Source organism: Micromys minutus (genome assembly GCF_963924665.1).
Source record: "Micromys minutus genome assembly, chromosome: 4".
Taxonomy (NCBI): Eukaryota; Metazoa; Chordata; class Mammalia; order Rodentia; family Muridae; genus Micromys; species Micromys minutus.
In genome coordinates, this window is record NC_137973.1 from 46438654 (window position 1) to 46451178 (window position 12525).

General features: G+C 35.0%; 1 pseudogene across 1 annotated transcript in view; it reads right to left on the reverse strand.

The window, feature by feature from the left end:
• Positions 1 to 5120: 5120 nt before the first annotated feature.
• LOC308420092 (large ribosomal subunit protein eL14-like) overlaps positions 5121 to 12525 on the reverse strand; it is a 35525-nt pseudogene continuing 28120 nt past the window's right edge. Inside the window, exons 2-3 of the transcript in view lie at positions 6210 to 6267; positions 5121 to 5755 (exon numbers count right to left, since the gene is read on the reverse strand). The product of the transcript in view is annotated as a large ribosomal subunit protein eL14-like (transcript). The remainder of the gene's footprint in view (positions 5756 to 6209; positions 6268 to 12525) is intronic.

Consider the following 12525-nt stretch of genomic DNA (forward strand, 5'->3'; position numbering starts at 1 on the left):
TGGCTAAGTTTCTAAGAGATCCTAAGGGTCCAGGGGTCAGGGTTAGTTGGTGCTATTGATCTTCCTATGAGGTTGCCATCCCATTCAGCTCCTTCAGTCTTTCCTTGACTCTTCTATAGAGTCTCTGATATCAGTCCAATCTGTGTCTGCATCTGTCTCAGTCAGTTAGTTGCTTTATGGTCTCTCAGAGGATAGTCGTGTTAGGGTCCAGTCTGTAAGCACAATACAGCATCAGCAATAGTGTCAGGATTTAATGCCTGCCCAAGGGATGGATCCTAAATTGATTCATTCACTGGAAGCCCTTTCATTCAGTCTCTGCTCCAGTTTTTGTCTCTGTTTACTTTTTTTTTTAAGACAAGAACAATTATGGGTCAAAAATTTTAAAAGTCAGTTGGTGACCCCATCCCTCCACTGGTGGCACTGTCTACCTACTGAAGGTGGTCTCTTCAGGTTCCCCCTTCCCACTGTTGGGAATTTTGGCTGAAGTCACTCCCATTAAGTCCTGGGAGCCTATCCCATCCCAGGTCTTTAAGACTGTCTTGAGGTTACCTCCAACCACCACCCTGAGCAGTTGCGTATTTCTATTCATTCTCCTCCCACTCTGGGCTTCTAGCCTGTCTCCCTCCATTCCTGATTTTGCACCTTTTTTCACGCTCTGCTTCCCCTCTCCCACCTAATTTCTTCCATAATTATTTTGTTCTTCCTTCTCAGTTGGATTGAAGCATCCTCACTTGGGGCTTTCTTCTTGTTAAACTTCTTACACTCTGTGGGTTGCATCATAGGCAATCTGTAGTTTTTGTCTAATATCCACTTATCAGTGAGTAGACACAATGCATGTCCTTTTGAGTCTAGATTTTAGTATGGATATTTTTAGTTCCATCCATTTGCCTCCAAAATTCATGATGTCCTCATTTTTAATAGGGACATAGAAATTTGCCCTAACAAGAAATAGCACTGCCTGCCTCTCAGGGGGGCTGCTCTAACCCAGGTCACAGAGCTCTACCTGCCTTCAAGGAGGGCTGCATGAACTGGAGACACTTCAGCAAGTTAACACTAAAGATAACCATATTACAAGAGGCAAATACTAAAACATAAACAACAAATGCCAATGTAACTCAGCACTATTGAAATCATTTACACAAAATCAGCCAGCCCTAGATACCCTAAATAACCCTCTTAAAGTAATACAGGAAAACACAGGCAAACAGGAAGAAACTCTTAAGGAGGAAACAAGATTTTTATTTTCAAAAAATTAAATTAAGATTTTGTAGAGGTCAAGAAAGCCTTGTACACAAAGACAAGCAGCTGGAAACCAGGGAAGTTAAGCACACAGCTTACCTCCTCAATGTGAAGTGGTACTTTACCTGCTCTTCATGCAATGCCAGGAATGGTGTAATTTGACAACTTAATTATCTCTTGTTGTTTGATGAGACACTCTCTGACTACATCTCAAGGAATTTACTTATCCCAAACTGTCTCTTCCTAACACACTGAGCATCACTTTTAAACCATAAAACCCATTCTTATGAATGATGTCACTAGTGCTTTACAACAGTCTGAGTGACTTCTGCATTATCTTAGGGCCATCAAAAACTTTACACCCACAGGCAGTTTGTTTACTTTAGTCATTCTCCCTAGACTTTTATATTGAGCACTAATAGGACTAATATTAACTTTTCAAGTCAATAAAAATCTATCTTATAGATGAAGCTATATGTACTTTGTAAAGACCTATGCAAACATATAGTAAATTTCTGTTTACTCAGGAGTGCGTTAAGTTACTGGAACATTTTTTTTTCCAAAATTGTACTTTGTATAAATATGGCTAAAGGACATTTATATGGGCAAGATTCCACCTATGCCAGTTACAATAAAATCAGCAGGCTGAGCCGAGTTTCATTCTTATCCAACCCTGATCATTTTTTTCACTGCCTACTATTAAGTCTGCAAGAGAATCACCATATGTTTTATGTGTTTGAATGTTTTGTTTACATGAGACTGTGAAGCACATGTGTGCTTGATACTGTCAGAGGCCAGAAGCAGGTGATGTATCCCCTTGGTATTTGAACAAGTGATTACTGCCACGTAGGTAGTCTGATTCTCTGCAAGATTAACAATTATTCTTAAGTGCTGAGCCAACTCTCCAACCCCAGGAGGAATCACCCAACTCATAGTATTTTGAAGCTAGATAAGCCACCCTAAATATGGACCACTTACTAGTGACAGTTCACAAAAAAAGAAGAAAAGAGTTTTTGGCCTGCATGCCCTCATTCCAGCTGAAAAGCTTATCTATCCTGTAGCCGAGGCATTCTTTGGCAGGTAATGGAACCATATTTGGTGGAACTCCAGTGTAGACTGAGGGATCACTGACTCCCCAGGAATCCTCTAGGCCTCTGCCATTGGATTATAATAACCGAGGCATCTGACCTTATGAAATGAACAATGACTGGACTCTGCCTTCCTGTTGGGATAGTGTTGGATGACTCCAACCACTGCCAGTGAAACAATCTAATAAATTCCCTCTTAATATTTGTATTCTTTCTATCAGTTTCTCAGAGAACAATAACTAAGATAGTCTTTCAGTATGTTTGTTCGGTACTACCTGGGTTAGCATGGTATTTCCCCATTGATGTTTCTCTTCACCTTCTAAAAAAGTTTGGGGGTGAAGAATTGTGTAGACATACCATCAAAGTATTCTTCTACTTACTTTAGGTTCATCGTCTGTGGAAATAAATCTTCTTTCCTCAAACATCTTTTTATGGTGAATTCACTTCTAAATCAAAAAAGCAGTTTTTGAATTTTTTTCCTTCAAAATGCCTTCTCTTTGCCATGACATCACCACCCAAACCAAAATTCTATCTAAAAACAGGAAAAAATGATACTAGCACAACTCCATTAGATCTTTTATAAAATCCCTATGTAAAACTTATGCAAAACCTATGTAAACACCAATGCAAAATCCCTATGTAAAAGTAATGGCAATCTTCTTTGTGCCTCAGTGAATTAATACTATATTTATTTGTTATTAAATGTTATATTAAAAAATTAACTGACCTTGACATTGTATAGATAAAAGAAACTTGAAAAATATCTGGATGTATCTATTAACTTCTATGTTAAAAAAACTGAAAATGATTTGTATTGGGGAATTCTGGATCCTGGGAATGCTGGGTGATAAGCTGCTATTATGGAACATGGTGAATAGAAGTATCAGAATAGCAAGGAATAGAATCTACTCCAAAGATGAAAGGAGGCTGTGAACCTTGGCAATGAGAAAATAGTGATAATACAGCTAACAAGCACAGATGGGCAATCGGTGAGCTCAGCATATGGAACTGAGTAACCAGAAACTCGCCTGGTATGTTTCCTGGAAAGAATTAAGAGAATCTAGTGACACTTGTATCACTCCCATTTTATGATCAGACTATGAAGACTACGGACCCAATATAATTTGAATTTCCCCAGAAATGTCTTCCTGGTAGAAAGAAAAGTCTGAGGCTTTCTTAAAAGCAAGAGAAGGGAGCTTGTCTCCTGAAAGGATTTCATAGTTTTGACAGATTGTGCCATGCAGAAAACACTGGAGATGAAATGATAATGATGGATGGAATATACCTCGACCAGCAATGTTTAGCAGTGCGCATCACTTACATTCTACTGGACCAATCCTTCATATTAGGAAAGTGCAGGTAGACAAGGGAGACGGTCTCAATAAGCAAATTCCTCACATAGAGCACTCAGGGCAACAGCAGCAGCAAGATGAGAAGACAAACTGGTATTTGCCAAAAGTAACTATCAGAAAGTAATGGCCACCAATGTCAGTGCTGTAGATGAAAATCCAGACCAAGAATTCAGTAGAATGTTTATATATTGAAAATCACAAAGACAACAGAATTGTTTAAATATGAAAACAGAAAATTTGCGATCAGTAAACAATATTAAAATAGGATTCAGCAAAAAAAAAAAAAAAAAAAAAAAAAAAAAAAACAGAGAGAGAAGCTGGAACAGCTGAACAGAAGTAACACCAAAAATGAAAACTTCAGTGATAAAATATAATCCCAAGCAAAGGAAATAACCAATACAGTCAATTGTGTGCAGAACAGGATATCACAGATTGAGGAATAAGGTAGAGGAATTATTTCATCCAGCTATAATCATTGACAAAGTTTGAATGGTACATATGAGATCTATGAAGAAATTATTACAATACTAAACTATAGAACTTTTGAGCATAGTAAAAAAATTGCAGTAGAAATAGTAGACAATATTTTCAACAGAAAGTCATAGAAGAAAAGACTTCATATCTAGAGGTAAGAATGCTCAGTTAGCTGCAAGAGACCTACAGAAGCGTTGAAGAGATGTCTCTGTGGTTGACAGTAAGTATTGCTCTTGCAAAATATCAAATTCTATTACCCAGAGATGAAGTCAGAACTTCTTGTAATTTCAACTTCTGAAGATATTTGAACTAGTGTCCTCTGCTGTCCTTCACTTGAACTGTACACACATGATGGACATCCATAAATACATGAACACTTAGCATATACAAGATAAAATAAACTAAATCTTATTGAAATAATTAAAAAACATATTGTTTTATTTAAGAAAAAATTTAGACAATGTAACCATTATTTTATATTGTTAAAAGCTAATTTGTACATAAAGGTAGGTAGTTATAAAATTCTTGTGTCTAAGGACCACTTTTGACATCACTTTGAGGAATCAGTGGACTAGAGAAATCAATGATATATCAGTATTTTGCATAACTGAAGGTGAACAAATAGATTTAATTATTGCATTTGTTGCATTGAATGAAATTTTGAAATCTTAACAATAAAAATTTCATTATTCTATTGCCACTTCATACATTTAAGAATTCAGTACATTTTTTGGTAAATATATTTATTTGTACAAGGGTTAACGACACTGTTGTACCTCATGATATCCATGTACATAGGATCAGTTTGACTGTGGCTGTATGCTAAGTACCAAAGACTGGCTACAGCGAGTTTATGTCGCTGATCATAATCCCACCAGTCTACTACCCACTTGGCAACAAAGCTTAGAGTCCACAAAAAAGATTTTCCACTGTGTCAGACAAAAAGAACCTTAATTTTTGTGTAGCTTCATGCTTTCTTGCCAGCTGCCTTTGGAGGTGCATTCTGGGCTGGAGTCTTCTAACCCGGCTGACTTTTAGCAGGAGATGCTGCTTCCTCCTGACCTGCAGCCTTCTTGCCTGGCCCTGTTGCCTTCTTGGCTGGAACTTTAGCTTAAGCAGAAGCTGCTACTGCCACCGCAATGCCAGCCCTAGCAACAGCTGCCTTTTTAGAAGCCTTCAGGGTAGCAGTTCTTTGAACTTTTGATTTACTTCAGTCTTAATTATTTTGTTCCTCATTTTTTTTTTTTTTTTTTTTTTTTTTTTTTTTTTTTTGCCTTCATGACTTTGAAATGATCAAAATCTGTCATCTTGAGTTTCTTTTTCCTGGCATCAGTTTTTTGGCCCATCTGTGGCTGCCCATTTCGTATTGATATGTGCCCTTTTCCCAGGCCTCCCGTACATACCGCTGGCGGGCACTGTGTGGGAAATTGAGGATGAAGTCAGTGAGCTGTCTGCTTGAAAGGCATGACCGGTCTCCTCACCGGAGTGCTGTGCCCATTCACTGAAGCCCTGTTCTAATCAATAACATCTACAATTGCCACCAGCTTTCCAGCATGGGGCCCAAAGGAGTGTAGGCCACCCGGTCAAACTCCACAAAAATGCCTGAACATCATGTTGGTGATGCTCAAGGATTCAGAACTTAAAGTCAGGGACTCTCAATACGTTTTACAAGACCTGTTTATTGCCGTCATTCACAAAAAGAAATATCAAGCAGATTTACACTATAATAGAAAGTAGAATGTTATGCCCAAATTCAATAAGAAAACCCCAAATTATTTTATTTTATTATTTAACGTGCTACTTTCCCGTTGCTGTTTACTAAGTACAATGTGGCTGCCATGCAGTCTATGTGTATATGCTATGGAATATGTCCTTCATTTCTAATTAATTAGAGAGACATTTTCTCACCTTTATTCAATAGGGAAAATAAAAATGCAGTCCTCTTCAGTAATGATATTCGTTTGCTGATCCAAAAATAGTTTTCACATTTATCTCATAAAGGACAAGAACCGCTGAGAGTTATAGAGTCACCACATACCTCACACAACCCACGTACCTTCTTTCCACAAGTCAAACAACAATGGAATATGCTTTACATTTAAAGAGAGGGTTATCTGAAAAGAAAGAAGAAAAAAAAACTAACCATTAGCCATGGAAACCCGTTATGTAAACCACCATAAGTATTCTAAGTGAGAAACAACATTTATATACATTTTTGCAAAATAAAAATATAGAATATGAAAGGATACTGATTGCCAAATAATTGGACTTTTTCAGTTAAATGTTTAATTATGCAAAGAATCTAGGCTCAGATACAGCTACAGAAATGACACACATTTTCCAAAAATTATACTACAATACTATAGACAGAACTTCAACCTGAATACAGTGAAAATCTAGAATATATCTATTGGTGACCACATCAGCATCCCTTATTGTCTGAGTGGCCTTTGTATCACTGCAAGCAACTGATGGGGCAAAGATCAATTTAGACTCCACCCACTGTGGCCTGGAGACCATCAAGAGAAGAGCTCAGCAGTTGGTAGACTCTGGCTGAGGATGCAGAAAATGGAAAGAATAACTCAAGAATAATAAACATCGAATGCCTCACCCTAGTGATCCCTGACCCCAGCTAGGCCTTTCCAATAAAGTCTTCATTGCCTCAATGTGTCCAATTAGGGATTAATTGTTAAAATCATGAGGCCCTGGGAGATATTTCCCATTAAAATAATAACACTCATGTTACCTTTTCCAGCCACAAGTTCCTGTCCTTCCTAATCATCAGGAATTTAATATCTTTTTGAAAATTCAATATATTACAAATTTTTATCTCTCAAAAGCATCATATAAATGTAGTTTGTCACTGTCCTAGTTCTGCAGGTATAATTTAGGCATGTCCTTGATTAATAGATAACTACTTTTTGCTCCTAAGTAATTCTAAATTTTATGTATGTAGCAGTTTAATTAACAATTTGCTTATAGAAATAATCTGGTATAAGCAGGTTTCAAATAGATCATGTGACCTTTCTCTAGTAGCATTGCCAGGCTCACAGTTGCTAGATCTCAAGGTAGTAACATTATTAGCATATACATAAATACATTTAAATTTAACATCAATTTAGTCACAATTTATTAAGAGAGTTTATGTGAATAACGAATCTATAGTTATTATCTCACAAGATTATCACATTTCTAACAATTGGTGTTATTCTTTACTCTCCCAATGTGATAGACCAATCCATAATTAACAAGTTATTGGTGCTGCTGGTACAATCAAGCCTTCCCAGCTGCCATCTATCAACAACTAAAGTCCAGAGTATAAACAATTATATATAATCTATAATAATGATAATTAGCTATGTAACTAGTTTATGTATTTACCATACTGTGTTATGATGTGTATGTGTGTATGTGTGTGTGTGTGTGTGTGTGTGTGTGTGTACACACATACATACATACACACATGCAAATTTTTCTGTAGTTTTTATTATTTGGAGGTATGAAGATGTTTTTAAAAATAGTAACTAATTAGGTTGACTATGTGTCAACTCCTTTAACTTAATATTAACTAGTTTATAAAGTATATGTTAATTCATCACATTCTAAAAATATAGAATCTGTTAACTATATCTCAATAAAGTGGAAAACCTAATGTGCTAAATTTTTAATTGAAAATAAATTCTTCAGATTTTAACATAATTTTTACATAAAACTATATGAATATATTTTTTAGTCAGTACTTGATTTTTTTCAAGGTTTGATAGTATACCTTGAAAACTTAATAGTTACAATGAGCATAAAGTACATGTAATAAGTACTGACAAAAATGTATAATTTTAAGCAAAAAAAATGTTTAAAATCTGTACATTTATCTTTGTTTTGTAAAATAAAGTTGTTTAAAAAAAAATCATGTGATGGGCAAAACAAGGCCCATTTGGGGGTTTCATGAAATAATGAACTGTTAAACAAAATGACAAAAGACACCAAATGGACAGGTAAATGCTATAGTTAGCCTGCAAGAAAAACAATCATATTTATTTAACTGTACCTTTTCAATCAAATATGTGTTTATTATACAAAATATTTTTCAATAAAAAAATTGAAAAACAAAAAAAAAAGAAAGAAAATAAATTCTTCCCTCATACAATACACTCCAACCACAGTTCCTCCTCCCTCTTTCTCTCAAAATTGACCCCTACCACACCTTTTCCCTCAGAAAAGCACAGGTGTCCAAAAGAGGACAATAAAACAGGACCAAAAGAAAGATCCAATAAGATAAGCCAAAACCCTTTTTTATTGAAGCTGACCTAATCAACCCAATAGGAGGAAAAAGTCTCAAGAGCAGAAAAAGAATCAGGAAAATATTTATGCCAACTACTAGGATTCCTACAAAAACACGAGGCTAACAGACATGACATACATGTGAGGACCTGGTAAAAACATATGCAGGTCCTGTACTAACCACTGCAGTGCTCCTTATGAATAGGCTTATGTCTTTTAAAAACGGGTTTAATTTGACAAAATATCATGACATGGTATTAAAATAATTTTATTGTGTAGAGAAAAATGGAATAAGGACTCTATTAAAATCCTCATACAAATGGTGAGCTTATTTAACATATAAGCACTAGGTATTTAAAAATAAATGTAATGGAAGTTTTAAAAATTCCTGTGTCAAGGTTTCAGAGAATGTGGATAAGAAAAATTACAGAAAGCATAGAAATGACATGACAGCCTGACAACTGAATGAGTTGAAATAAGAATAATAATTCTTCAACAATTATTATTCTGAATAACAAATGTCATCAGCATGAAAATCCTATCAAGGAATGTGGTAGTTGTTGTCAAACTGATATTAAAGTTCTGATGTACTGGAAGATTTAAGTATCATGGTGGATTACACCAAAACTCTAAGCAATCAAGAGCCTGGGACATGACAATTGTCGAGAATTTAATAACATGTTCCACATAGTGGGGACACGAAGTACCATGACTTCATAAAACAATCCAGTCTTAAAAAAAGACAATTAAACTTGAAAAGGAAATTATAAAATAAAAATGGAGAAAGGTATTACATTCAAAGACATGTCCCTAATGATCTACTCTCTCTATACAGGGCTGCCTGCTAATAGTATATTGATTAATAAGTCATCAGTTGATTAATTTCTCAATGACAGTGCCTCTGTTATTCAGTTACTTTTAAATCACGTCTATAGCAGGATGTGAAACCTCATCATATAGTCCATTTAGAAAAACTTTGATACCCAAATTTATTTGGTTTTGATTCACTATAGAAAACATTTTTTAGTCTAAGTTGCTATAATAAAAATGAAAAAGACAGGTGCCTGGGATAATAAAAAAACAAGGTCACAATTCTGACCTGAGAACACTAAGATTGAAAATCTAAGAGTTCTATTAAAGCTCTGGCTTCTTTACAGATGACCCAACCCCACTGTGTTCTTACTACTGAAAAATGGAGGAGGAAAGGGAGACTAAACCGTAATCAGATATAAGTACAAAAATATATTTTCAATAAAAATAGAAAAGCACGAACATTTGTAAAACTAAATAGCAAAGTTCAAAAGAAATGATTGCTCATAATTGAGATATATAAATGAATTTCTCAAAATTAGCCTGTATAAAAGAATTATTGAAGCAAATTCATCATACAAAAGGGTTCATTACTTCATGTTTTTGCCTGTAGTGTGGCTGAAATTTCTGCATCAAAATATTAAGAAATGAAGAAATAAATAATTCCAATCTGTATCAAAGTAATGATTTGTTTATCATAGAACAATGTATTTACTTGGCTATGAGTAAAGACTTAATAAAATTTCCTCCATTAAGAGGTAATTATTTGGAGATTTCAAAGTAAAAACTCCACCAATTACAGATTTCTAAGTTTCATTCAAAGCATCAAGCCTACAAAGATGAGTTTTAAAACAAACCAGGAACTTAAAAAAATATGAAACATTACAATTTAGACACTCTTTTTAATCTCATCCCAAACCTGTCTTGTTCTTTAATTTTACTCACTTTGCCATAATGTCAGTATGAAAACGCAACTAAGACACATTTAATGTGAACTGAAACCCTCTGCTTTTTCTTCCTATCCTTATTAAAATTTCATATTAATGGCCTGTCAATTTAAAATGAATGCTCAAAAATGTCACATTATCTTCTTGGACTTTGGATACATTCCTACTGCAGGACATCTTATTACTTATTTATAGTTTGTTCCTGACATTCCAAAGTAACAAACCACCTATAAGACATATATAGGAACTTGGAAAGCAGCATGTATGTGGAAAGCAAAAGTATTTCAGATGTCATGGAACTCAGAGATTTAATACTAGTGTTAGACTCAGATGTGCCCTAGAGATTCAGTGTGTGATGGTTTCTACCATCTATTCTCCTTTAGCCCTTCTGGAAACTAAATTTATCTATCCATGTGATTTCTACATCCCCATGCTTAAATTATTTCATTTCACATTTGGGTACAGTTGCTGGTTACAGGAATTGGTATATTTCCAATTATTATTGGGTGTTGATAAATTCTAAATTATAATGCTGTTAACAGATGTGCTTTCTATCATTTGAAATAAAGTAATTGGCAGAGAAAGCAAGAGATAAAACCCATCAACTTAAAGCAGAGATGTAAGCCCTATCAGGACTGCAATCTATGAGTTCCCATGCCAGCGGTATGTGTTAGTTTATTCCACTACATTTTTCAGTGTTCCTCAGATAGACTTCCATTTGGCTTTGTACAATTTAAGTTTGATATTTGCTCTAGCAGCAACCTACCTAATAAACTGTATGTGTGTCATATGGATCTTGGATCCAACTAGAGAGTTACTTTACTTTTAATTGAACAACTTTATTTTAACAAACAAAGATAAATGTACAGATTTTAAGCATTTCTAGATAAAAGTATATGAATACAATTTTGTCAGTGCTTGGTTTTTTTTTAAAGATTTGATAATGTGCATTAAGATCTTACTAGTTAATGAGCGTAAAGTACATGTAAAACAAGATGTAACCTGGAATTACTTTTTAAACCGTATATTTTTCCAATCCAGGAACTAATACTCATAAAAACTCACTGAAATCAAATGAACTGTATCATGCTATGTTTTCTGGAAATATTTTATACATTTTGTATGTGTACATTACTACAATGGGATGGGTTCAGTAGGAGTTTTGGCTAATGAAAGAAGACATTGTATTTGCAACTGTTTGCACCACTGATGGGTTCTCTCATGGAAGATGACATTATGTCACATTTACTTCAAATTACAACAGCACAGACAAGATGAGAAATGACAATATGTGAAACTAAATTTAAAAATGCCGAATGCTCATGCAGAAGATGCTGGGCATGATATTATGCATGTTGGGTTTTTTCAACATAAAATTCAGCAGAAACCTCCCATCACCATATCAAACATACTCTTGGCAGAGAAAAAACATGCTCTGCATTTTTTTATATACTGTGAAGTTGTGATTAAAGAAAACAGAGGGTAGTGAGTATTCACAGTTAATTAGGACTATTTAATAGGCTTTAGTACAGTTCTTTGCAGTTTGTGTTAAAAGAGGATTGAGAGTTCACTCTTGTTCCTCATTTTATCTACATTTCCTGTTCTGCTCACTATTTGTTTATTTCACCATGTAACAGTTTCTATGGGTACATTTTAATTTTTGACCCATTTATAGGCAAGGAAAATCAAAACATTTTATTTATAAAACCAACCCCTCATCTGAAAGAGGCCTAATATCCAAGGTATACAAAGAACTCAAGAAGTTAGACATCAGAGAATCAAACAACCTTATAAAAAACAGGGTACAGAGCTAAACAGAGAGTTCTCAATTGAGAAATATCGAAAGGCTGAGAAGCATCTAAGGAAGTGCTCAACATCCTTAGTCATCAGGGAAATGCAAATCAAAACAACCCTGAGATTCCACCTCACACCAGTCAGAATGGCTAAGATCAAAAATTCAGATGACAGCAGATGCCTGGTGAGGATGTGGAGAAAGAGGAACACTTCTCCACTGTTGGTGGAGTCATAAACTGGTACAACTACTCTGGAAATCAGTCTGGTGATTCCTCAGAAAAATGGACATAGTACTACCTGAAGACCCAGTTATTCCACTTCTGGGCATATGCCCCAGAGAAGCTCCAACATACAACAAACAGACATGTACCACAATGTTCATAGCAGCCCTATTTATAATATCCAGAAGCTGGAAAGAACCCAGATGTCCTTCAGTAGATGAATAGATAAAAAAAAAATTGTGGTATATTTACACAATGAATTATTATCCAGCTATCAGAAATAATGGCTTTATGAAATTCTTAAGAAAATGGATACATC